The sequence below is a fragment of the Chlorocebus sabaeus genome, chromosome 13 (assembly GCF_047675955.1).
Source record: "Chlorocebus sabaeus isolate Y175 chromosome 13, mChlSab1.0.hap1, whole genome shotgun sequence".
NCBI lineage: Eukaryota > Metazoa > Chordata > Mammalia > Primates > Cercopithecidae > Chlorocebus > Chlorocebus sabaeus.
Window position 1 is genome coordinate 87,093,527 of NC_132916.1, and position 26,813 is coordinate 87,120,339.

The 26,813-nt window shown below is 42.1% G+C and overlaps 1 long non-coding RNA gene across 3 annotated transcripts in view; it reads right to left on the bottom strand.

Annotated features, from left to right (window-relative positions):
- Positions 1-6,689: 6,689 nt before the first annotated feature.
- Positions 6,690-26,813, bottom strand: part of LOC140713186 (uncharacterized) — a 31,472-nt gene continuing 11,348 nt past the window's right edge. For 2 of the 3 annotated variants that reach the window (XR_012095077.1, XR_012095075.1), the window contains 3 exons: positions 16,120-25,967; positions 13,979-14,097; positions 6,690-7,724 (listed from right to left, as the gene is read on the bottom strand). This is a non-coding gene — a long non-coding RNA (uncharacterized lncRNA). The remainder of the gene's footprint in view (positions 7,725-13,978; positions 14,098-16,119; positions 25,968-26,813) is intronic. The other variant, XR_012095076.1, reaches the window with a different exon arrangement.

Sequence of the window (26,813 nt, forward strand, 5' to 3'; positions counted from 1 at the left end):
CTGTGCCAGCGCGCTCCTTGCTGGGGACTAGAGCAACTGCAGGCCCTCTCTCTTACAGTGGTGGCCAGCGCCCCCTGCTGGCGACTAGAGCAACTGCAGGGCCCTCTTGCTTGCAGTATAGTGACGGCGCGCCGCCTGCTGGCAGTTGGGGACATTGCAGGACTCTCTTGCTCACAGTGTAGTGGCAGCACTCCCAATGCTGGCAGCTGGGGACACTGCCCGGCCCTCTTGCTCCAAGTGGAGTGGCGGCTGGCTCCCCAGCTGGCAGCTGGGGACACTGCCAGGCCCTCTTGCTTGCCTTGTAGTGGGGCCACGCCCCCTTCTGACCGCTGGGGGCACTACAGGATCCTCTTGCTCACAGTGTGGTGGCAGCACGCCCCCTGCTGCCAACCAGGACACTGCAGGGTCCTCTTGCTCATGGTATGGTGCCCGTGCGCCAACTGCTGGCAGCTAAGGACACTGCAGGGTCCTCTTGCTCACAGTATAGTCGTGGTACACCCCCTGCTAGCAGCTGGGGACACTGCCCGGCCCTCTTTCTGGCAGTGTTGTCGCAGCACACCAACTACAGACAGATGGGGACTATGCAGGGCCCTCTTGCTCCAAGTGTGATGGCTGGCGCCCCCAAAGGCCGCCTTCTACACCACTTAAAGTCGGAGTGCCAGTTATTAAGCCATCAGTTCTGGAAATTGATGTCCCAGTTCTTGTCTAACTTGGAAGAAAGATTTTCACCAAGGGGCAATACAAAGATGGCAGATAACTTCATTGAAAAAAAATACAGTGTGAAGAGCTTATTTTAGAAAAATAGGAGTAGACTGATCGTGCAGGAAAGCAGCATAAGAGTCCTGTGCAGGGAATTTTATTTTGGACTTCTTCACATTCCTGCCTCTGCCTCAAGTCTCCACCAGTTTTCTTTGTCTGATTTTCCTGCTACTGCCTTAGGTCCCCAACTTGCCCCACTTAGGCTTGTGGGACCTCCTCACTGTTGGTTGAGGCACATGTGTGGAGATCGATCCGAAGCCATTCTGGTACCAGGCTCCTTCCCGCCATCCCAGGCAGGCTGACAGCGGTCACATTTGGACCTACTGCGTCTGTCTCTTTCGAATGTGCTTCTCTGCCCTAATCTGTACTTATGGTGCCAGGTTTCTTTTAAGGATGTCCCCTTTGTCCTTATCAGCATGTAGCTACCAATATTGTGACATTATTACTGCAGAGTGAATGAGGACTGGGGCATCTTAAGAGGATTTCTAGGATGTTTCTTTCTGCATAGGTACCTCTTCTCCCTCCTACCCAGAATTGACAAGTGCCCATCCACTCCAGCATTACAGATGCCACTAAATGTGAATTTGTGGTGGTCCCTCCAGGTGAGCCTTCCCAGACTTTCCTTTTTCCAGGAGCTCCCCCTCCTGTTCATGTCTAGCTATCTATCTGCTCTAACAGAGCCCACTATCCTGTGTCTTTCCCAAAAATAGTGAGGGGACGATTATGGGAAACCATAGGAAATGATATGCATGTACATGAAAACTTTACAACTTACACAAATAATCACTCAAAATCATACTTACACTAAAAATGCAAAACTATACAATTTTTAGAAGAAACTATGGAAGAAAAGCTATGTGTCTTTGGGTTTGGTAATGAATTTTAACAAATGACACAAAAGATTGATATACGCAGAAGAAATGACAATGTGGATTTCTTAATATTTACAGTTTATACTCTGGAAAAGACCTTATTAATGGAACAAAAAGACAAGCAACATATTGAAAAAATATTTGCAAAATACGGGTCTGAGAAAGAATTTGTATTCAAAATATATACAAAATTCTTAAAACTAAGCAATAAGTTAAACAGCTGAATTAAAAATGCGCATAGTTCTGAACAGACACGTCACCAAAGATGATCTACAGATGGCAAGTGAACATACAAAAAGATGCTCAACATACTAGAGAACTGAAAACCACAATGAGATAGCACAGCTGGTCTATATCTGTTAGAACTGCTAAACTCTAAAAAAATGACAAATTGCTGGAGGAAAAACAAGAACTCTTTTCATTGCTGGTGGAAGACAGTGTGTAAGACCAGAATATGCCACCCCAAAATATGATGATAGGAAACCAGAATATGCCACCCCAAAATATGTCCCTTTGGCATAAGAACTATTCTGAGCTGATGACTCTGACAAAATGCTAAAAAAGGAAGTTCTGAAAACAGAGTAGAAGTTACCCTTGTGTAAGGAAAATTTACATCTATAAACAAAATCCCCATTTAAAAGATCTCTCTCTCTCTCTCTCTCTCTCTCTCTCTCTCTCTCTCTCTCTCTCTCTCGGCACCAACCAAGAAGAGAAGGATGGCTAAATCACTAAAGAGTCTTATCAACAGAGAACACATGGAGTTAAGTCTGTATAAGAAAACTTACCCTTGTCTACTGTGCTTTTGCTTGTTACCTCCCCACTACTGAGCCTCAACTCTTCTTTCTTTAAGTTGAAGATAGCATTTACACTTGAATTGAAAGCCACCTGTTGGGGATTTACTCATTTTTCCATGAATATCTCCCATGTATCCATAAGGTATACATGTATTTAAACTTGTCTACTTTTTTCTCATTTTAATCTGTAATTTGTTACAGTGGGTCCCATCTAAGAATTCCGTAAAGGTAGAGAGAAAATTATTTTTCCTCGCCTATTACAAGTTAGGCAGTTTTTCCCAAAGCTGAACAAGTCTCACCTTACAATCCAAAAATCACATTCATAAGTATTTGGGCAGCTACTTTGATATTATTTCCAAACAAAAGCTACCATGCAATTATGTACAGAAGCCCTATTCATAATGACCAAAGGAAAAAAAGGAATCAGAAAGTCTTACAACAGATGACTGTGTGGGAACCCACTCAGACATCAAGAGTTGTCATAGGGACCAGGCACGGTAGCTCATGCCTGTAATCCCAGCACTTTGGGAGGCCGAGGCAAGTGGATCACGAGGTCAGGAGATCGAGACCATACTGGCTAACATGGTGAAACCTCGTCTCTACTAAAAAAAATACAAAAAAATTAGCTGGGTGTGGTGGTGAGCACCTGTAGTCCCAGCTACTTGGGAGGCTGAGGCAGGAGAATGGCATAAACCTGGGAGGCGGAGCTTGCAGTGAGCCAAGATCGTGCCACTGCACTCCAGCCTGGGTAACAGAGCAAGACTCTGTCTCAAAAAAAAAAAAAAAAAAGAGTTGTTATAAAGATTATTTAAATGAAAACATTTGAGATACCGAAGATAAAGAAAGAAATCTTACCAGAACTTACTTTATCTAATTAAAGCAGAGCTCCCAGAAAATACAGCTGCCATTAACCCCATCCAAAGAGTTTCTTTCAAATTCAGCTGCCAGGAAGACAGCCTACATATTCCCATTAGCACTGATAAATGAAAATGAAATCCTAAGCTCCCAACTGACTGAACAGACCCACTCTTGGCTGAGGGGATCCCGGAGTGACTTTCAAAACTGAGTTCTCAGATTTACAGAGGGTCCCATCTTAGAATTCCGTAAACGTAGAGAGAAAATTATTTTTCCTCCCCTATTACAAGTTGGGCACGATAGGATGGCAGGGGTCAGATACACCTCATTATATCCCCTCCTTTACTAACCATGATGAGGCTTTCTTCCCTAAGGATTTAACAGAAACAAGCCTTTCAAAAGACTCCACCACTGATTTCAACCAACTGCCTGAAGCTGCTTCTCCTCTCTTGCCTGATAAGAGACCACCCACGATGGAGAGGTTCTGGACAGCGTACACAGGATGCACAGAGCGAGTTTTCATATCCTCTGCTTCAACTTTTAATGTCAGATGGCTGAACATTCCACCCTGGGATCATGTTAACACTGCCATTTTTTTGTACATTGGACCCATGAAGGAGCAAGAAACTCAATTGTGCATGCATGCATTTCTCCTTTCATAAATATGCATGACTCCTCCTAGAGCTTATTAAATATGTGTATTTGGCCATGCCACTCAGTATAACTTACTACTTCCTTTACCTCTCCCTTGAAGTGTCTGTTTCTGACTTCTGGCTGGAGGTTATGCTTCCTAGCCTGTCAGGACTATCCTGCAGGCTGCAACCCTTTACAGGAAATAAATCTCTCACTGGGTGCAGTGGCTCATGCCTATAATCAAAGCACTTTGGGAAGCCGAGGCGGGTGGATCACCTGAGACCAAGAGATCAAGATCATCCTGGCCAACATGGTGAAACCCCATCTCTACTAAAAATACAAAAGTTAGCTGGGCATGGTGGTGCGTGCCTGTAGTCCCAACTACTTGAGAGGATGAGGCAGGATAATCGCTTGAACCTGGGAGGTGCAGCTTGCAATGAGCCAAGATCACTCCACTGCACTCCAGCCTTGGCAACAAGAGTGAAACTCTGACTCAAAAAAAATAAAATAAAATAATGAAATCTCTCCTTTACGAATTTATGAAGCTCATCATTCTCCAGTTGACAGCATTAAAAAGTTCAAAAAGACCTTCCATACTCTCCCACAGAAGCCCTAGAAATCTCCATTTTGTTAATCATTTTGGATGCCTGAAAACTTGTAATCCAGTGAGTAGAAATGTTAGTACCCCATTTATGGTTGTCATCCTGCCAGTTCTCAGGAGTTTGTATAAGTCTAAATCTGCAAGGGTCTCATCCCATAAGGACCTTTGTCTCTTTCTCTGTTGCCTTTGCCCACTGGCTCTGGCAACAGGGGTCTTTCTTTCTCCTTGGCTATCTTTGGATATGGGGGCTCCATCTTCTGTGCCACCTTAGGGAATGCCCTTTGCATGCATGGCTAAGTCATTAAAAAGCCTACAGTTTGAATAACATTTTGAGTGAGTACTCTCTGAAGGTGGGTTGGAATCTCAGGCTTCTTTGTCTGAAAGGTAACTCTTGGGCTAGAAGTTTCTTATCCTAGCTTTGGTTTTGAGGCCTCTATGTTCTCCTCTTGGGTTGGAAGTTATTCCTGGCTTTTTGTTTCATGGTGTCTCTGTGATCTTGATCTTGCTCCTTTCATGGGAACTTCTCAGTTGACTAAATTCTCCCTTCTCAAACCTCTGCTGTGTGTTCCACCAATATGGAACTAATTCTGTCTACTTCCTTTCCTGTTTGCATGACTTTACCAAGAATTATTTAGAACTTTAATAGTTCTTTTGAGAAAATTTTGATCTTCCAAATAGCCCCCTTTAGACCTTTCCTTTCCTAATTGAGTCTCTCAACTCCCTATAATCACTGAAACTTTAGGAACCCCACTCCATGCCTTGGAGGCTCTCAATGTGCTCAAGGATCTGCAAAAGCAAACACCTGAGGCTGAAAAATAAAATAGAAAAAATAAAACAAAATTTAATTATCAGCTTCATAAGATTATATGTCAAAAGAAAATCTTGAAAATCTTAAAAATCTCCAAAAACATTGGTGAAAAAAAGCTTTAGCCCTCATATGAAGAAGATAAAAACTTGTTCCATTTTCCAGCAACACAGTTATAATACAAACATAAAATGGGGTAAAGACAAAAACCAAGTCTTCTATATAAACTAGTAAATTTTGTATTGTTGTCATCACATTAGTCAGGGTTCCCCAGAAAGGCACAATCTGTAGGATATATGTAGATAGACAGATGAGAGAAGGTTCACATAATTATGAAGGCTGAGAAAGTCCATGATAGGCTGTCTCCAAGTTGGGGAACCAGGAAAGCTGGTAGCATTGCTCAGTCCATGTCCAAAGGACTCAGAATCAGTTAAGCCAATGGTGTAACTCTCATTCTGAGGCCAAAGGCCTGAGACCCTGAAGTTCTAATGTCAAAGGCAAGAGAAGGATGTTTCAGTTTTAGAAGGAGATAATTCACCTTTCCTCTTCCTTTTTGTTCTATCTGGGCTCTCAAGCAATTAGATGGTGCCTGTATTAGTCTATTTTTATACTGCTATGAAGAAGTACCTGACTCTGAGCAATTTATAAAGAACAAAGAAGTTTAATGGACTGACAGTTCCACATGGCTGGAGGGGCCTCACAATCATGATGGAAGGGGAAGCAAAGATGTCTTTCTTCACATGGCAGCAGCAAGAAGTGCTAAGCCAAAGGGGAAAAGCCCCTTATAAAATCATCATACCATGAGAACTCACTCACTATCATGAGAACAGCAAGGCAGTAACCACCACCATGATTCAGTCGTCCCCCACCAGGTCCCTCCCACAACATGTAAGGATTATAGGAGCTAAAATTCAAGATGAGATCTGGGTGGGGACACAGTTAAATCGTATCAGTGCCCATCCACATTGGGTCAGAGTGGATCTTCCTTATCTCAGTGTCTTCCAGAAACACCCTCACACTCATGCCCAGAAACTGTGCTTTACCAGCTATGTTAGTATCTCTTAATCCAATCCAGCAGACATCTAAAATTAACCGTCAGAATATTTATGCCTGATTCATGGCTAAAATTTCAGGATGAAAGCTATGAGATCTCTATTTGTGTTTGTATGTCTATTAATGTATGTTCTGTATATGTGATTTTTCTTAACTCTGGATAGCACTGCAAAATTCATTTATAAAATCCTCTAAAAGTGTTCTATTCTAACTTGGCTTGGAAAAAAAAAATCATTGATAAATAAATATTCCCCAAACTCCTAGAAATATAAGAACCGATCCAAATGTTTTTCAAGTTAACACGATTTGGATACAACTTAGTTAAATAAGATAAATTTAATATTTTTTGTGTAATAAAACAACTATGTCTTCAGAGGAGTTACCACTATTAAATGTAAAACAAACAAGTTTTTTTTTTTTTTTTTTGAGATGTAGTCTCTCTCTGTCACCCAGGCTGGGGTACAGTGGTGCGATCTCGGCTCACTGCAAGTTCCGCCTCCTGGGTTCAGGCCATTCTCCTGCCTCAGCCTCCCGAGTAACCAGGACTACAGGCACCTGCCACCGTGCCCAGCTAATTTTTTTTGTATTTTTAGTAGAGACAGGGTTCCACAGTGTTAGCCAGGATGGTCTTGATCTCCTGACCTCATGATCCACCCTCCTCAGCCTCCCAAAGTGCTGGGATTACAGGTGTGAGTCCACATGCCCGGCCAACAAACAAGTTTCTATTCTGCTTGAGTGCTTACAAGAAGCTAATATTATACTTACTAGATAATTAGAATCAAATCTATAAGCTTAAAGATTTTAAGTTGTCATTCTTATGAAAAACATTATTTCCTTTTTTTTATGGTGAAAAGATATACATCTATTTAGAATCAGCCAGCTGGACTCAGTTTAGATGATCCCAAGTTTGTTGGCAACATCCAAAGCATCCTAATCAGGAGCCAGTCGAACATATTCCTTCTTCTCTCTGTCAGGCCGAATCAGGACGTTGACCGTGGCCACATCCACATCCCAGAGCTTCTTCACAGTTTGTTTGATCTGGTGCTTGTTGGCTTTAACATTGACAGTGAACACAAGCATATTGTTGTCTTCTATCTTATTCATGGCTGACTCAGTGGTCAGTGGAAACTTGATGATAGCATGGTGGTCAAGCTTGTTTCTCTGGGGGACGCTCTTCCCAGGATATCTGGGCTGCCTCCAGTGTCTGGGGATGCTGGAAGGTGGGTGAGGTACAGATCTTCTTTTTTGGGGGGGCTGTGGATACATTTCAGCACTGCTTTCTGGGCCTTTAAAACCTTTGCTTTGGCTTCGGCTTTAGGAGGGGCAGGAGCTTCCTTCGTTTTTGGTGCCATCTTGTGAAAAGCGAAAAACATTATTTCAATAATAAGTTTTTTACAGTAAATCTGCCTAACAGTAGTTTCCAAAATACTTTTGGTAATTTTTAACCTTAAAGTTAAGCTAAGTAAAATATTTCCATTAAATATCAACATCATTTATAAATAAGATATAATACTAAAACATTAATTACTGAACATAAGTAATTCAGGTTTATATACTTTAGGCTTCTTATTTTTACAGAGAAACTAGAATTTTGGCCTGTTAATAAACATGTTTTTGCCTACCACATTGAGAAATTGAGACGGAGCGACACGCAGTCTCAAAAAAGAAAAAAAAAGAAAAAAAAAGAAATCTCTTTCTCTTAAGCTAACTCTTGTTTTTTTGAGATGGAGTCTCGCTCTGTCGCCCAGGCTGGAGGGCTCACTGCAAGCTCCGCCTGCCGGCTTCACGCCATTCTCCTGCCTCAGCCTCCTGAGTAGATGGGAATACAGGCTCCCGCCACCACGCCGGCTAATTTCTTTTATTTTTCAGTAGAGACGGGGTTTCATCATGTTAGCTAGGATGCTCTTGATCTCCTGACCTCGTGATCCGCCTATCTCAGACTCCCAAAGTGCTGGGATTACAGGTGTGAGCCACCGCACCTGGCCACTCTTAAGCTCACTGTAACTCACAACAATTTTAGTAGATTATGCTTTTGTAAACAGAAATAGAGCATTTATCTTTTTTTCCCCACCTGATTTCTCTAGAATTTTGAAATTCTTACTGAATACTCTTACTTTCATGACAATATAGTTGTTAGCAAAAGTCCAGTAAGAATCTGTTCACCTTGTAACAGGACATAATTGGAAACTTTGGCTATATTATCAAGGCTTTTACTGAAATATCATATTTAGGAAGTGTACCTCATGACCAGCAATTGTAAGAAACTAAGGTTGAATTTTATGGAGTCAATGCTTACAAAGCACTCTGAGAAAAGCCAGTCTGATACCTAGATTATGGGGTTCACAGCCTTACGGATTAGTAAGGAAGGTCATTTCCTTGTAGGCCCAGGAATTTGGGGCTATTTTGAGGGCCTCAAGCAGAGAGGAATTCACACAAAGCTATAAGGACTGCAGCTGAAATTTGATAGTATGTTCTTGGCTTGGCTTTTAGCCTCAATAAGGTCTTTAAAAGTCCAATCTGAGATTCTGTATGAAAATTTGCAGCAAGGAAGCTTGAAAGCACCTATGTGGTCAACTCTTGTTCTTGCTGCACTTACATAAATGATCAGGCAAAATCTAACAAGGCTAGACTTATTTTTGAAACAAGAATAATCTTACTTTGATTATCTATGATCAAAAATGGTGGTTACTACGGAGATAAATTTTATATTTCAATGGAAAACTATAAGTCGGACGGGCGTGGTGGCACATGCCTATAATTCCAGCACTTTGGGAGGTCAGGAGTTCAAGACCAGCCTGGGCAACATGGTGAAACCTCATGTCTACTAAAAATAGAAAAATTAGATGGGCATGATGGCATGTGCCTGTAGTCCGAGCTAATCAGGAGGCTGAGGAGGGAGGATTGCTTGCACCCAGGAGGTAGAGGTTGCAGTGAGCTGAGATTGCACCTTTGCACTCCAGCCTGGGAGACAGAGCCAGACCCTGTCTCAAAAAAACCTTTTTTGAGGAAAACTATACGTAACATAAATGATGAGTAGATAGGTGCAGCAAACCAACATGGCACATGTATACCTATGTAACAAACCTGCACGTTGTGCACATGTACCCTAGAACTTAAAGTATAATAAAAAATTTAAATAAATAAAAGGAAATCTATAGCCTTTGTGGGTTATCAGATTCTAGTCTAGTTTCTTGTCTTTGGGCTAGTTTTTCCTGTTTGTAAACTGGATCCTGCCATCTGATGAATTTTGTCCTACAATGATACTTGTGGAATAAGAAGCCAAATATTGTCTCACCTATTAATGTATCTATTGTCAGTTAATTTGAAGGTCTCCAACCCTGGAACAAAGTTAGAAGAGGAAGGTTTTGCTACCCAAATGCATAACCAAATTGTGGTACATTCATGCAATGGAATACTATTTAGCCGAAGAAAGGAACAAGCTACCAACTCACACAAAGACATTAGTGAATCTTGCATGCACATTGCTAAGTGGAAGAAGACAGTCTGAGGAGAATATACACAGTGTGACTTCATTTAATGAGATTCTGGAGAAGGCAAACTACACAGATGGGAAGCCATTGGCTCCATGGGGTGGGGGTTTGAAGCATTCCATATGATACTTTAATAGTGGGTACCTGCCACTACACATTTGTCAAAACACACAGAATTTTACAGCCAAATGGGTATGTGAAACTCTATTCAAATTAAATAAAATTATTCAGGATATGGAGTATCCCAACACAGAATACATCATGTGAAAAAGAAATTAACTATGCTACATATTACTATGGTTTGGATGTGGTTTGTCCCTGCAAAAACTCGTGTTGAAATTTGACCCTCAGTGTGGCAGTGTGGGGCGGTAGGGCCCAGTGAAAGGTGTTTGGGTCATGAGGACGGATTCCTCATGACTAGGTTAATGTCCTCCATGGGGATGAGTGAGTTCTGCTCTCACAGGAATGGATTAATTCCTGCAGGAGTAGGAGTTAACAAGAGTCTGGGTTCCTTGGCTTCCCTCCTGCTGTCGCTCTTGCTATGTGATCTCTGGTGCACCCCTTGCTCCCCTTCCACTTTCTACCATGAGATGAAAAAGACTGAGGCCCCACCAGATGCAACTGCCTAATCTCGGACATTCCAGCCACCAGTATTGTGAGTCAATTGGACCTTTTTTACTTATAAATTACCCAACCTCAAGTATTCTGTTACAGAAGCACAAAGTGGACTAAGACACAAATGTAGGAAAAAACTCACTGAAGGTGTAGGGAAAATGGTGTTGACCTAAGTCACTTCAAAAATGAATAGACTCTGTAGGCTGAAGGCAAATGAACTACACTTCATCACTGGATTCCATTTTATAAAGTTCTTTCCAACAGGAGTAATTGTGAACAATTGTAAAACCACAGTATCCTTATCTGGAATAAAACAATGACTTACATAACTTGCAGACGGTAGGAACCAGGTCTCTCACTGTTGAAGTGGGAGATTACAAATTAGCAAGGGGAGAAGGCTACAATGATTCATGTGATAGTAGATCAGAAGTGGAGACATCAACATAAACTTACATTTGGTTTAATATAGATACATACAGTTCCACATAGAAACCTTTATAATTAGGGGTGTATAGGTCTATTAGATGCACACATATACTTCCTAGCATTGCTAAGGAGGGACAAGATATAATGTGCCCATTCAGCAGTCAGATGTAAGTTTTCCTACCATTCTCAAAGGAATCAGGCTCTTTGAAGAAATGTCTGGTACTAGAACTGGGACAGTAGATATATGAGCCGGATCATCTTGAAGTATCAGAAAGTAAGTATGTACGAAAAAAATTAAATTATGTAATACAAATAAATAAAAATTAATTCTTTTATTGAAAGAAAAATAGGAGCCAATAAAAAGAGCTACCCATGACCAACACAGGAATGAATTGTGCAACAAAATGCTGTAGTGCTGAATAGTAACTAAAGCTTTAAGTAATTATCTAGGTGTCTGTGTTTGTATACATAGGTGAATAAGCAAATGGAGTTGAATAGAAATCTCCTTTGCAAAAGAATTCCAAATAATTGAGGTAGACAGTCAGCCATCAAGAAGGTGGAGCTCCTCACTCTGTAAGTGTGGGCTCCGCATGGTGACTTGTTCCAAAAGAACACGTGCAGTACGGACAAGGAGGAAAAATAACATCACAGTGGAAAAACCTAACAAACTAGCTCTGCCGAACAATCCAAGTGAACATCAAAGGCGACAGTTCACCTTGAGAAAATGAAGTGACAAGAGTAGCACTTCACCTCTGTGATCTACTTCTTCCAGACCCAGAACCCCAGTCTAATTATAAGAAAAATTCCATGTTTAATCACAATGGGGGACATTCTACAAAATTCCTGACCAATCCTCCTCAATACTGTCAAGGTCATCATGAGATGGAAAGCCAGACACGCTGTCACATCCAGGAGCCACCTACGTGATGACTACATGTCATGCGGGATCCTGGATGGGTCAGGGTAAGATGAAACTAAGGGAATCCAAATGAAATATGAATTTTAGTTAATAATAGTCTATCAGTATTTGTTCATTAACTGTGACACATTATGTAAGATATTAATAAGCCATGTGAGATACACTGACAGAAGATGTTAATAAGAGAAGAAAGTAGGTTGAAGCTACAATGGAAATCTCTGCAATTTTTCTTTTTTGCAATTTCTGTGTAAGTCAAAAACTGCTATAAAATATAACTGTATTTGAAACATTGTTATATTTTTCTAACACTTCCTTGTTTAATTATTTATACCATGAACTGCTAGTAATTGACACTATTAACTAGTCCTGTTTTTTAAATAAGAGCATTTATGACATAAAAAAATTAAACAATACAGACTGATATATAAATCAAAATAAATGTTCTTTACATGTTTTCTGTTACAGGGGTAACACATATGTGTAAACTTATTTATCATATTTTTTTCTTGTGCTGTGGTTGTGTCCTGGGTTCATTCTCTAAAATGCTGTTCTCCTTAGACCAGGAAAAAAAATAACCTACCAGACTCTGTTTCAATTCATGACTAAATATTTTCAAAAGAGTGACTTTGTGAAAATATGTTCCAATGGCAAATTGATTCATTGTGACTGGATCACTTCTTCCAAAGACTTCTTGTCTTTATTTTGTTCCATGCCTACTTTTTAGCCGTAATACAACAGAATCAAATATTGGCCACTGGGAAAAAAATATTCAAAGAAAGAAAGAATGTGAACAGAACTTGTGACCATGAATATTCAATGTTTTACCACAAAGCTTTCTAAAACAGAAGCGTGTAAAAGGATATTAAAAGTCAATTTCCTCAATGAGGCTTTGCAGAAAATGGGGAAACTAGAGAAAACAAATGAAAGGACATTCTACGGGTGATTTTAGATGTTACTATGCTTTACGGAAAAAAAATACTTTACCTTTTAAAGAATCACAAAGAAGTATTAGAAACCAAAACTCTGGAATGTTTCCAAATTTAGTTGAACCTCTATGTTGTTATGTCTATAGAGCTAGTCATGAAGTTGATGATTTTTTAAAAATCTGTGCCTTATATAATAAAATACCCAATGAATACTTAATGCTCATAGGAAAACATGTTAGACCTTGTGAAAGGAAAATCAACCTTGGGGACCCGAAATCACTAAGCTAAAGGGAAAAGTCAAGCTGGGGCTGCTGAGGGCAAACCCGCCTCCCATTCTGTCCAAAGTCACCCGTCTGCTCACCAAGAGAAATGTGTATCTGAGTGCCTCATCGGGAGAGGGTAACCGGCAACTCAAAAGAATGAAACCATTTGTGTCTTACCTACCTATGACCTGGAAGCTCCCTGTCTGGCCTTCTCTTCAAGTTGTCTCACCTTCCTGGACTGAACCAAGGTACATCTTTCACATATTGATCGATGTCTCACGTCTCCCTAAAATGTGTAAAACCAAGCTGGGCCCCGACCACCTTGGGCCCGTGTTGTCGAGACCTCCTGCAGAGGCATCGGGGCGCATCCTCAAACTTGGCAAAATAAACTTTCTAAAAAATCTGAGACCTGTCTCAGATTTTCACGGTTCACACCTGTAATGTAGGATGTCAATGTTTATAAAACAGATATTCTATCTACTATTAAAATATGCTGCCAATTAACCTTAGACTTTCTCAACAAAATAAAAAATGTTGATGAGGTACAAATAATATATTTAAACTTAAATAATGTTGCATGTCGCAAGTTTTAATATGCTTACTTTTCAATTTTTCAATACCATTTTTACTACTTTAACACTGTAAGAAAAATGAGTAATGAAAGCATGAATAAAAGTGTTTACAGGGGGTGCACATGTTTCCTCCAGCCTCCACCCATCCCCAGCTTTCATCCCAACTGTCCTGAGGTGGCTCTAAGCATTTCTCCTTTCTCTGTACCAAGATCTCCCCGCTGAAGCAAACCCAAATCTTACCATATGTTATGACATGCTGTGATGATGAGCAACCAAAGCCTCAAGGAAGGGATGCTTTTGTAAAACAAGACTTGCAGGATATAACGTGTGAAGTAAAGCCCACAGCAGAGCTCCCTTTAGCACCCAGGGAGCAGACAGGAAGCTTTTGCCTCACCTTCCTCACTGGCCCGCAGCCACGTCTCCCTAGGTCAGTCTTGAGGACAACGAAACTCTGGTCTTCACTGTGGACACACTACCAGGTGCTCCAAAGCCATGGCCTCTTCCTGGTGGGTCCTGAGGAGAACAAATCTCTGGTTCTAATCCTAACCCCAATCCTGTCTCTAGACTTTGACCCTGACCCTAAACCCTGATCCCTACCCTGGTCCCTAATTCTGACCCTGACTTTGACCCTGACTCTGATCTTGACCCTGACCACGACCCCACCTCTAACCATACTTCCGGCCCTGACTCTGACCCAGACCCTAATCCTAACCCTAACTCTCCTATTATCAATCTATCTCTAATCTTACCCCCTACTGCTACATAGCTGTACCCAAAAGCACTTTTTAAATTATTTAATTTCTTTTCCATGAATTCTCTAAGGATATCCTAAAGGAGATGTCATTATGTATTTTGCAGTCCCTCTGAGTCATATGGTTTCAGATAGGAAGTTCTAATACTTTGCAAGACATAAAAAGTTTGGAGAGTAACAGCACAGGGTTGTTAGGGATGCATGTTGGCATTCACAATAGTCATTGATGCTGTTCTCCAAATATTTTCATTTCAGTTTTTATGAATGCATTCTGACCATTCCAACCCACCTGCTTAAATTTTTGCAAGACCATATAGTTTTTGTTTTGTTTTGTTTTGTTTTGTTTTGTTTTTTTGCCAATGGAGGTGAGAAGAAATAACATGTGACTTTTTCAGGAGAAATCTCTAATAACAGAGTTCTATTCAACATGCTCTTTTCTCTTTTCTATAGCAATAATTTTAGCAATATTAATAGCTTCAAAAACTAACTTAGCTATTAGGTTTTTTAAAATGTCTTTTGTCTTCCAGTTTGTAAGCCACACTGATCAGGACTACAGAGTTGAATTATTAGAAGTGATAAAAGAAAGATAATGCTTATCTTTTGAAAACATGAATTACCTGTTTAATGGGCACAAACAAGTTTTGTTCTATTCATCAGGTAATACACAAAACTTGACACAAAAAGTGAGGGTCTGGGAATGCTGAGAACACACAACTGACTTCATGGTAGGAAGATTCTTAGTGCTAATTCAATGTTACACCTTATTAGCTGCAAAATATAATTGTATTTGAAATTTTTATCATGGACACTAACCATTATTATGGACACAGGATGGCCATTGACCAATGAGAAAAGATGGTGGTTTTATCTACCTTTGGTCTTTGATGATGGTGACGTAAAAATGGGGTTTTGGTGTGGATGTCCTTTCTGTTTGTTAGTTTTCCTTCTAACAGTCAGGATCCTCAGCTGCAGGTCTGTCAGAGTTTGCTGGAGGTCCACTCCAGACCCTGTTTGCCTGGGTATCAGCCACGGAGGCTGCAGAATGGTGAATATTGCTGAACAGCAAATGTTGCTGCCTGGTTGTCCCTCCGGAAGTTTCATCTCAGAGGGGCACCTAGCTGTGCGAGGAATCAATCGGCCCCTACTGGGGGGTGCCTCCCAGTTAGGCTACTCAGGGGTCAGGGACCCACTCGAGGAAGCAGTTTGTCCATTCTCAGATCTCAAACTCTGTGCTGGGAGAACCACTACTTTCTTCAAAGCTGTCAGACAGGGACATTTAAATCTGCAGAGGTTTGTGCACACTTTTGTTTGGCTACGCTCTGTCCCCAGAGGTGGAGTCTACAGAGGCAGATAGGCCTCCTTGAGCTGCGGTGGGCTCTACCCAGTTAGAGCTTCCCGGTCACTTTGTTTATCTACTCAAGCCTCAGCAATTGCGGGCACCCCTCCCCCAGCCTCGCTGCCACCTTGCAGTTAGATCTCAGACTGCTGTGCTAGCAATGAGCAAAGCTCCGTGGGCATAGAATCCTCCAAGATAGGTGCGGGATATAATCTCCTAGTGTGCAGTTTGCTAAGATCCTTGGAAAATCACAGTATTAGGGTGGGAGTGACCTGAATTTCCAGGTATTGTGTGTCAGGGCTTCCCTTGGCTAGCAAAGGGAATTCCCTTACCCCTTGCACTACCTGGGTGAGGCAACACCTCTCCCTGCTTTGACTCTCGCTCGGTGGGCTGCACCCACTGTCCAGCACCTACTGTCAAATGCGCCCCAGCGAGATGAACCCAGTACCTCAGTTGGAAATGCAGAAATCACCCGTCTTCTGTGTCACTCACGCTGGGAGTTGTAGCCTGGAGCTGTTCCTAATCGGCCATATTGAAACCGCCCAACTTTAGCTTCTTTCCAGGTAATGCTGCATTTGCATTTGAAGCCAGAGGCATTAACATTGGTTAAATTGTGAAACTGTCTAGCATTAGATATGGCAGTAGCAACTAGGTGATCAGCAGTTTGATTCCCTGCAGTCAAAGGTCCTAGAACCCAAACCCGAACCCTAACCTGAATCCGAACCCAAACCCAAACCCTATCCAGAACTCTAGCCCTAGCCCTAACCCAAACCTGAACCTGAACCCAAACCCTAACCCGAACCCTAACCCAAACCCAAACCCAAACACGAATCCTAACCCTAATGCTTAACCCTAATCCTAACCCTAACCCCAACCCTAACCCTAGCCCCTAACCGTAACCCTAGCCCCTAACCGTAACCCTAACCCTCACCATAATCTTCACCCTCACCCTAACCCTCACCCTAACCCTCACCCACACCCTCACCCCTAACCCTCAACCTCACCATCACCCTAACCATCACCCTAGCCCTTGCCCTCGCCTAGCCCTGACCCTGACCCTCGCCCTGACCCTAACCCTCACCGAGACCCTCATCCTCACCCTCACCCTAGCCTTTACCCTGACCATGACCTGAGCCCCAGTCATTACCCTGACCCTGACCCAAGCCCCAGCCATTACCCTGACCCTGACCCGAGCCCCAGCCATAACCCTGACCCTGACCCAAACCCTAACCGTAACCCTGACCGGAGCCCTAGCCATAACCCTAAACTGTAACCTTGACCCTAACCCTAGCCATAACCTTAAACCCTAATCATAACCCTAATCCCAACTCCAACCCTAAACCATAACCCTGACCCTATCTCTAGCTCTAGCTGTAACCCTAAATTGTAACCGACCATAACCCTAGCCCTAGTCATAACCCTAAACTCTAACCATAACCCTAATCCCAACTCCAACCCTAATCCTAACCCCAAATCTAACCCTAACCCCAATCGTAACCCCAACCCCTAACTGTAACCACTAACCCTGATAGCAACCCTAACCATATGCTAGTGGCTACATTTGTGTTGATTATGTCAGTGTTCATTATTGTGAGCACTGTATTGGGTTGCAGCTTGCATGGGGAGTGAGGATTTATAACATTTTCGTTTTTAGGTAGTGTGCCAGCATTACAGATGTTTGGTACATGAGTACTGCAGGTGTTGTATTCATATTTCAGATGGCATGTCTGCATTATGAAGAATGCCTTTGTGTTCTGAGGCTGCAGTATGGACCTCACACTGCAGCCATCTCGCCTTGGGTGGGGAGAACCTCAGTGCATAGGATTTAGAGGGTCTTTTGGTTTCCAGTTTTTCACACCAAGCCCTTCAAACTAGTCTGTGACCCTCAAGATTCAGGGCTGCAAACAGGAAGGATTTCGCTCACCGTGGATGTGGTCCTGAGTTGTCCCAAAGCGAGATAGTGCCCCCAGGGTCTGTGCTGAGGAGAAAGCAGCCCTGCCCTTACAGTGTTCTCTGCATCTGTGCTGGGGAGAACACTGCTCTGCCTTTGCAGTGCCCCCGGGTCTGTTCTGAACAGAATGCAGCTCTGCCCTCGCGGTAACCCCTGGGTCTGTGCTGCACAGAACGCAGCTCTGCCCTCACAGTGCCCCCCAGTCTGTGATGAGCAGAATGCAGCTCCACCTTCGTGGTGCCCTCTGGGTCTGTGCTGAGAAGAATGTAGTTCCGCCCTCACATAGGCTATGCATGGCTCTGGGAGGCAGGCAGGTGGTGGAACCTCAGGAATCTGAAAAGGCTAACTCGGGCACCCCCTGCTGGCAGCCGACCACTGCAGGGCCTGCTTGCTCATGGTGCTGTGCCCATGTGCCACCTGTTGGTGACTAGGACAACTGCAGGGCCCTCTTGCTCACAGTGTAGTGGCAGCACGCCCCCTGCTGGCAATGAGGGCACAGCAGGGTCCTCTTTCTCATGGTGTGTCCGTGCGACCCCCTGCTGGCAGCTGGGGACACTGCCTGGCCCTCTTGCTTGCCGTGTAGTGGTGGCACGCCACCTGTAGGCATCTGGGGGACTATGCAGGACCCTCTTGCTCCAGGTGTGAGGCTGGTGCCCCCTACTAACCTCTTTCTGCACCACTTAAAGTCAGAGCACTAGTAATTCAGCGCCATCAGTTTGGGAAATTCAAACTCAAAAGGAGCTATCGCTGGAGAGAGCTGATGTCCCAGTTCTTGTCTAACTTGGAAGAAAGATTTTCACCAGGAGGCAGTACAAAGATGGCAGATAACTTCATTGAAAATAAATACAGTGTAAACAGCTTATTGTAGAAAAAAATAGGTAGGACCCAAGGGAGGAGTGGGCTGATTGTGCAGGAAAACAGGCCAAGTGTCCTGTGCAGGAAATTTTAATTTTGGTTTCTTCACATTCATGCCTCTGTCTCAAGTCTCCACCTGTTTTCTTTGTCTGGTTTTCCTGCTCCTACCTTAGATCCCTAACTTTCCCCACTTGGGCTCGTGGGACCCCTCACTGTTGGTTGGGGCACATGTGCGGTGATCAATCCAATCCACTCTGGGACTGGGCTCCTTCCTGCCATCTCAGGAAGGTCTCATGGTGGTCATGTCTGTACCTACTGCACCTGCCTATCTCTTTTGAATGTCCTCTGCTTTAATCTGTACTTATGGTGCCAAGTTTCTCTTAAGAATGTCCCTTTCGTCCTACTTATCGGCATGTAGCCAGCAATATTTTTTTTTTTTTTTTGAGGTGGAGTCTTGCTCTGTCACCCAGGCTGGAGTGCAGTGGTGCAATCCCAGCTCATTGCAAGCTCCACTTCCTGGGTTCACACCATTCTCCTGCCTCAGCCTCCCGAGTAGCTGGGACTATGGGTGCCCGCCACCACGTCCGGCTAATTTTTTGTATTTTTAGTAGAGACGTGGTTTCACCATGTTATCCAGGATGGACTCAATCTCCTGACCTCGTGATCCGCCTGCCTCTCGACCTCCCAAAGTGCTGGGATTACAGCCGAGAGCGACTGCACCTGGCCTACAATTTCTGGAAGAAAACATAGAAGAAAAGCTATGTGTCTTTGAGTTTGGTAATGAATCTTAACAAACGACACAAAAAGTCGATACACATAGAAGAAATAATAATGTGGATTTTTTAATATTAAAAGGTTACACTCTGGAAAAGATCTTATTAAGAGAATAAAAAAAAACAAGCCACATATTGAAAGACAATATTTGCAAAATACAAATCTGAGAATTTGTATTCAAAATATGCAAAAAAAACCCTTAAAACTAAACAATAAGTTAAATAGCCCAATTAAAAATGCACACAGATCTGAACAGACACCTCACCAAAGAAGATCTACAGATGGCAAGTAAACATACAAAAAGATGCTCAACATAGTAGAGAACTGAAAACCACAATGAGATAGCACAGCTGGTATATATCTGTTAGAATTGCTAAACTCTAAAAAAATGACAAATTGCTGGAGGAAAGACAAGAACTCTTCACTGCTGGTGGAACACAGTGTAGAAGACCATAATATGCCACCTAAAAATATAATGGTAGGAATCCAGAATATGCCAACCCAAAATATGTCTCTTTGGCTTAAGAATTATTCCAAGATGATTATTTTGAAAAAATGCTATGAAAGAAGTTCTGAAAACAGAGTAGAAGTTACTCTTGTGTAAGGAAAATTTACATCTATAAAAGAAATCCCCATTTAAAAGCTACCTCTCTCTCTTTCCACCAAGAAGAGAAGGATAACTAAATCACTGAAGAGTCTTATCAATGGAGAATGCACGCACTTAAGTCTGTATATCAAACTTTACCTACTGTCCTTTTGCTGGTTACCTTCCCATTACTGCACCTCAAATCTTCTTTAAGTTGAAGATAGTATTTACACTTGAATTGAAAGCCAATTGTTGGAGATTTACTCATTTTTCCCTGAGTGTCTCCCATGTATCCATAAGGTATACATGTTTTTAGACTTTTCCACATTTTTCTCATTTTAATCTGTCATTTGTTACAGAGGGTCCCATCTAAGAATTCTGAAAACAGAGAGAGAAAATTATTTTTCTTCCCCTATTACAAGTGGGGCAGTTTTTTCCAAAGCTCAACAAGTCTCACCTTACAATCCAAAAATCACATTCCTAAATACTTTAGCAAATACTTTGATGTTATTTCCAAACAAAAGGTACCATGCAATTATGTACAGAAACCCTATCCATAATGACCAAAGGGAAAAAAAAGAATCAGAAAGTCTTACAATAGATGACTGTGTGGGAACCCACTCAGACATCAAAAATTGTTATAAAGATTATTGGAATGAAAACATTTGAGATACTGAAGATAAAGGAACAAATCTTACCAGAACTTACTTTATCAAATTAGAGCAGAGCTCCCAAAAAATACAGCTGCCATTAACATCATCCAAGGAGTTTCTTGCAAATTCAGCTGACATGAAGACAGCCTGATCATTCCCATCAGCATTGATAAATGAAAATGAAATCCTAACCTCCCAACTGACTGAAGAGATCCATGGTTCAATTACCTCACCCCCGGTCCCTCCCATGACACGTGGGGATTATAGGAACTACAATTCGATATGAGATTTGGGTTGGGACATGACCAAACCATATCATTCCACCCTGGCCCCTCCCAAATGTCATGTCCTCACATTTCAAAACAGAATCATACCCTTCCAACAGTCCCCCAAAGTCTTAACTCATTACAGCATTAACTCAAAAATTCAAGCCCAAAGTCTTGTCTGAGACAAGGCAAGTCCCTTCTGCCTATGAGCCTGTAAAATCAAAAGCAACTTAGTTATTACTTAGATAAAATGGTGGTACAGGCATTGGGTAAATACACACATTCCAAATAGGAGAAATTGGCCAAACAAAAGAGCTACAGGCCCCATGCAAGTCTCAAATCCAATAGGGCAGTAATTAAGTTCAAAGGTACAAAATGATATCCTTTGACTCCATGTATCACATCCAGGTCATGCTGATGCAAGAGGTGGGCTCCCATGGCCTTAGGCAGTTCTGCCCCTGTGACTTTGCAGGGTACAGCTCCTCTCCCAATTGCTTTCATGGGCTAGCATTGAGTGTCTGTGGCTTTCCTAGGCACACAGTGCAAGCTGTCAGTGGATCTACCTTCCTGGGGTCTGGAGGACAGTGGCCCTCTCCTCACAGCTCCATTAGGCAGTGCCCCAGTGGGAACTCTATGTGGGGGTTCCAACCTGACATTTCCCTTCCACACTGCCATAGCAGAAGTTCTCCATGAGGGCTCTGGCCCAGCAGCAGACTTCTGCCTGGACATCCAGGCCTTTCCCTACATCCCCTGAAATCTAGGCAGAGGTTCCCAAACCTCAATTCTTGACTTCTGCACACTTACAGGCCCAACACCACGTGGAAGCTACCAAGGCTTGGGGATTGCACTATCTGAAGCAACTACCTGAGCTGTATGTTGGCCCTTTTTACACATGGCTGGAGTGGCTGGGACACAGGGCACCAAGTGCCAAGGCTGCACACAGCAGGATGGCCCTGGCCCTGGCCCAGGAAACTACTTTTCTCTCCTAGGCCTCTAGGCCTATGATGGGAGAAGCTTGCTGTTCCACTTCCTTCTTCCCCAAACCTGGCTTTTCTTTTTGAGACAGGGTCTCACTCTGTCGCCCAGGCTGGAATACAGTGGCATGATCTTGGTGTGCACCACCATGCTCAGCTAATTTTTGTATTTTTTTTTTTGTAGAGATGGGTTTTGTCATGTTGCCTGGGCTGGTCTCTAACTCCTGGACTCAGCAATCCACCTGCCTTGGCCTCCCAAAATGCTGGGATTACAGGCATGAGCCACCATGACCAGCCACCCTATTTTTAATGTACAGCTTGGGCATACTCTTTGCTCACACAATGGTACGCTCATTGAACCATGAGTAGGAAAGCAATGTGGTGCAGTAAGAACTGCTTGAAACTTGAAGTCAGGAGACACTGGTTGTGTTCCTGTATGTCACAACTTTCTGGTCTTTTCATCTGCAATAGGAAAGGTATTATCTTCCCTATCCAATTCACTAAGTTTTAAAAGATGAAATGAGTTAACACAGGTGAAAATGCTTTTGTAAATTGTAAAGTACTACATAGAATAAATGCAAATTTATCAAACAAATTGATATTCAGCACATGCTATCATTTACTTAATAACTCCCTAGCAAGCAAGTGATATCTGCAAAGAAGTAAGAGTGATCCAGTATAGAGAGAGGTTATTTGCCTGGGAAACAGGATGCCTGTAATTAGGTAAAAATGATGGTTTCATGTTGCAAAGACTTAAAGCATCAGCTTCATATCAGATTCTACATAGGAAATCTGGAGTGATTCTGCCTGATGCCAAGTGTGCTATCAATCAAGTATGAAAAACAACTGACCTAAAACACGAATGATAAGGATATATTGGTGGCTGATGACTGGAATAACAAAGCTGCATTCTCCCAAAGGATCTGATAGACTTCAATTAATTTACAAGCATAGAATGATGTCAAATACAGATCTGCATCAAGCAGCAAAGTTCTGCTTTCAAATAGATAATTATCAGTGAATATCTCAAATTGCAGACATCGATGCAGATATATGGTTTGCCCATTTCTTAGTTTTGGGAGATATTTTCCCTTGGCAGAAGTTAGTTATTAGCCTCTCATAAAAGGAAGGGTACTCGGTGTGGTCCTCCAAACAATAGCATTGTCATGGCCCGAGAGCTTGTTAGATATGCAGTATCTCGGGTTCACACCAGACCTATTTAATTAGAATCTGCATTTCAATACAATCTCCAGGTGACTGAGAGCATTTGCGTTTAAAGTGTACCACCATAGAGACTATCTATTCATTTTTCAAATGAAAAATACAAACCTCAAGCCTTGAAGGGTGATTTTTTCTTTTCCCTTTTAAGGTCTAACACACTTAAATCCCAGCTTGGATTAGAAAAAAGGTTTCCTGCCTCTGCTGGCAAGTTCCAGCATTGCACACCCTCTTGCAGCCCGGTTCTTTGGCTTACTGGTTGGGAGGTTTGGGGCAAGTTATCGAACCTATCGCTGAGCTGGTTTCTTCGTCTATAAAATGGAGATGATAGTAATGTCTACCTCATACAACTGTGAAGATTAGGCCAGGCATGGGGGCTCATGCCTGTAATCCCAGTGCTTTGGGAGGTCGAGGTGGGCAGATCACTTGAAGTCAGGAGTTCGAGACCAGCCTGGCTAAAATGGTGAATCCCTGTCTCTACTAAAAACACAAAAATTAGCCAGGTGTGGTGGCGGGCACCTGTAGTCCCCGCTATTAGGGAGGCTGAGGCATGAAATTCGCTTGAACCTCTAGGAGGCAGAGGTTGCAGTGAGCAGAGATCATGCCACTGCACTCCAGCCTGGGTGAGAGAGTGAGAGTTGGTCTCAAAATATATATATGTATGTGTGTGTGTGTGTGTATATATATATATGTAAGGCACAATACACACATAAAATTGTATTATTGTCAAGTGAAAAGATGGTGTTCCACATAATTCAAACAGTAGAATTAATTTTTTAATTTTTTTAATTAAATTTTTATTGCACACAAGGCACCTTTGTGCCTTGACAGTAGTGTTCAGAAAGCAGTTGTTTTCCTTTTAATCTTTAGTATTTTCCAGTAAAGAAACTTAAATAAAAGCTGGATAGGCAGAGGTACCCTGCTAGTCACCGTTATTTAATCATGTAGTAGTTAGGCCGACCTCTGTTATTAAGAGTTCAGTGAAGCGGGCCAAGCCCAACATTTGGAATAGGCACACACCATGTGTAATAGAAGAACCTGACTCACTGACCCACTTTCTTGGTTACCAAAGCAATGGGAGTTTGGATTATCTGGTTTTAGCTCCACCTAGTGACCATATATATGGCTTAGTTTTCAGCTGTAAAATTATGGAGAATTCCAGTTTTACGTTTAAACAAAAATACATTAAACTTCTCACTATTCAGGGGAAATGATCCCAAATCACATTTTTGATGTTTTTTGTTATGCATAAAATAATAGGCTTAGAGTTCTTGGAGATGATCAGAAAGTTGGAGGACTTCCTATTTAGAACGGAAAGATTGGAGTCAACTTTGATGCTTCACTCATTTGGTATGTCCATTCTGTCATCAAGCTCTAAAAAAATTAATTTCTCAAAACATCCAGCCACATGTACTAATTTAATGCTTCCTTTGGGATTGTTTGCTTAGTGAAGGAAAGTATTGGACATTAGCCTAGAGTTTGGGATTCTAGGCCCTGCTCCTTTGCAGTGCTTTGGAGAAGAATTATTACAGGTGTATCTAGAAAGAGAAGGCTTGAGAAACAGGGTTTGCAGTCCTACAAAACTTGCCTTTTCCCACAGTGTGGTTGGTTGAGAAGCAGAAGAGAGCTTTTGGACCTGAGGGAGCCATGTAAAGGATCAGTGCAAGCTATGTGACCGGATGGTCAGTGATAATAGGAAACCTTTCCCTTCACTCACTTCTTGGAAATGTGTTGTCTGAGCCCTCAGAACCAATATATAACTCTAGGGATGGGGTAGGGCAGGATTCCCCAAGGATTCCAGAACTGAGGGCTGGGCGTGGTGGCTCACATCTGTAATCCCAGCACTTTGGGAGGCTGAGGTGGTAGGATCACCTGAGGTCAGGAGTTTGAGTCTAGCCTGGCCAACATGGCAAAACCCCATCTCTATTAAAAATATAAAAATTAGCCAGGTTGGTGGTGTGCACCTATAATCCCAGCCACTCAGGAGGCTGAGGCATTAGAATTACTTGAACCCAGGAGGCAGAGGTCGCAGTGAGCCAAGATCAGGCTACTCCAACCTGGGCAACAGAGTGAGACTCTGTCTCAAAAAGTTTAAAAAAATGCCAGAACTGAAATTTCTTCCCTGTTTAGCAAGAAGGAGACTCAGAATCAATATTAAGGCGATTTATAGAAAATAAAGAAATGTCCATCCTGGCCAACATGGTGAAACTAATACAAATATTAGCTGGGTGTGGTGGCACGTGCCTGTAGTCCTAGCTACTGGGGAGGCTAAGGCAGGAGAATCACTTGAACCCAGGAGGCAGAGGTTGCAGTGAGCTGAAATCACACCACTGTACTCTAGCCTGGCGACAGAGCGAGACTCTGTATGAAAAAAAAAAGAAAAGAAAGAGATGCAATATTTTTGCACACAGGTTTGTGGCTGGAGAATCAGATCTCTGAATGTAGGAACCTGTTCAGTGTTGGCTGTACTTTGCAGTCCTGGAACTGGAGTTATTTCATATTGAGACCTTGTTAAGGAATTGATGTACAGACATGAATTTGGGCCTTTAGAAGTCACTGATCAGTGAGGGAATGCCTGCAGACTCTGAGGTAACAAGATTTGAAAGCATGCTATGGAAAATTTTAAACTCCTTGGCACCTCAACAACATACTAGCAAACCAAATCCAACAACACATCAAAGAGGTAATTAACCATGATCAAGGGGTTTCATCCCAGGGATGCAGAGATTGTTCAACATACGGAAGTCAATAAATGTAATGCACCACATAAACAGGATTAAAAACAAAAACAATATGATCATCTCAATAGACACAGAAAAGCATTAGATAAAATCCAGCATCACTTTATAATACAAACTCTCAACAAATTAGGCGTAGAAGGAACCCACCTCAAAAATAATGAAAGCCTGGGCACAGTGGTTCATGCTTGTAATTCCAGCACTTTGGGAGGCCAAGGCAGAAGGATCACTTGAAGCCAGGAGTTCCAGACCAGTCTGGGCAACAAAGTGAGACCCTGTCTCTACAAAAATAAATAATAAGTAATTAAATAAATTTAAAAAAATATAAAAGCCATAGATGAAAAATCCAGAGCCAACATTATACTGAACGAGGAAAAGTTAAAAACATCCCCTCTAAGACCTAGAACAAGACAAGAATGCTCACTTTCACCACTTCTGTTTAACATAGTACTGAAAGTCCTAGCCAGAGCAATCAGGCAAGACAAAGAAATAAAGGGCATCCAAACTGGAAAAGAGAAAACGGAACTATTCCTGTTTGCCAATGATATAGAAAACTCTAATGACTTCTCCAGAAGACTTTTAGATTCAAGAGATTCAGTAAAGTCTCAGGTTACAAAATCAATGTACACAAATCAGTAGCACTGCTATACACCAACAAGGACTAAGCTGAGAATCAAATAAATAATTATAATAATTATAACTTATAAATAATTAAAATTTATAATAGTTGCAAAAAAGTAACAATAAAATAGGAATATACTTAAACAAGGAGGTGAAAGATCGCTACAAGAACTACAAAATATTCCTGAAAGAAATAATAGATGACACAAATGGAAATACATCCCACGCTCATGGATTAGAAGAATCAGCATCACGAAAAAGACCATTCTGCCCAAAGCAATCTATACATTCAATGTAACTCCTATCAAAAAACCAACATTAGTTTTCACAGAATTAGAAAAAACAATCCTAAAATTCATATGGAATCAAAAAAGAGCCCAAATAGCCAAAACAACCCTAGGCAAAAAGAACAAATCTGGAGGCATCACGTTACCGGACTTCAAATTATACTGTAAGACTACAGTAACCAAAATAGCATAGTACTAGATAAAGTAGATACGCAGACC